Below are 1,342 nucleotides of genomic sequence, written 5' to 3' on the forward strand. Positions count from 1 at the left end.
GATAGAGAACAAAAATAAAATGGTATTAACACACCAAAAATGGTATAAGAAAAGTTTAAGAAAATATACATACAAAAAAATTCTATAAACAATCTAGACATAATAAAGTCTTTTCTAAATACAAGTCTCCAAACATTTTCAGATTTCTCTTCAAATTTTATATAAAATTTACTTAAGTGCCTAGTTCAAATTATAGTCTAAAACAATCTGTCAGGCTACTGTTACAGTCCAAAAATACAAAAGCTGGTACTTATAATAAAACTACAAAAATTAAAGTTTATCATTTAAGTTATGCTAATAACTTCAGGACTTGTAGCTTTTGTATAAAAAGGTAATCAGCCAGTGCCTACAATTGTCAAAAGGTAGGCCTGACTTTATTCCTTTTATTGAGCTAAAATCCAGTCATTTCATGCCCACATAATGGTCATGCAAAAATTCCAGCCAGTGCCTGCAGATAATGCCACTGACAAAACAAATCTAAATGCCTCAAGTCAGACAGGGAGAGATTTTTGATCTCTGGTTAGGCAGAACTGCACCCACTTTCAGCGCTGAAAAAATTACAGAAGACGGACCTTCACCCCTCAGCACCCCAAATGATTATGGGATCAAAAAATCTCTAAAAAATAGCTGGGCTCAGTGGCTCAGCCTGTCATCCCACACCTTTGGGAGGCTGAGGTGAGTGGATTGCCTGAGCCCGCGGGTTTGAGACCCGCCTGGGCAGCGAGACCTCATCTCTACCGTAAATCAAAAAATCAGCCAGGCGTGGTAGCACATGCCTGTAATTCCGGCTACTTGGAAGGCTGAGGCGGAAGGAACGCGGGAGCCCAGCAGGCGAGGCTACGGTGGCCAGGAGCGACCACTGCACTCCAGTCTGGGTAACCGAGTGAGACTCCAACTCAAAAAAAAAAAAAATCTCTAAAAAATAAATAATTAAGGCAGGGTAGCTAGCACAGGCTAGACATAAATAAATCTCCTATAGGTAGGTTTTAAAAGGCCTTCAAACGTTTCTACTGCAGGCCGAGTGACAACCTATCCCACCTCTTGGCCAATCCAGGGAAAACTCCATCAGATGTAAAACTAGGACAGTACAACCTTTCAGTTTGTGGGTTAGCATAATAACCACTAAAAATCCTTCAGAGACATGAATAAACTAGACATAGGTATTTGATATTGCATCACTCAGGATCCAAGTCCCTGAAATGGAATTTGTTAAACCTTTAAAATTGTTTAACGATAGGCCTCTTAAAAAAACGGGGTGGGGGGGCCACAAACGTAAATGCTCATAAGAAAATGTGTTGTCTATTTGGGATAAATTTTAATCACAGTTTATGAGCTTATTTCC

This window comes from Carlito syrichta, unplaced genomic scaffold (genome assembly GCF_000164805.1).
Source record: "Carlito syrichta isolate Samal-C Ts95f unplaced genomic scaffold, Tarsius_syrichta-2.0.1 Scaffold315145, whole genome shotgun sequence".
Lineage (NCBI taxonomy): Eukaryota > Metazoa > Chordata > Mammalia > Primates > Tarsiidae > Carlito > Carlito syrichta.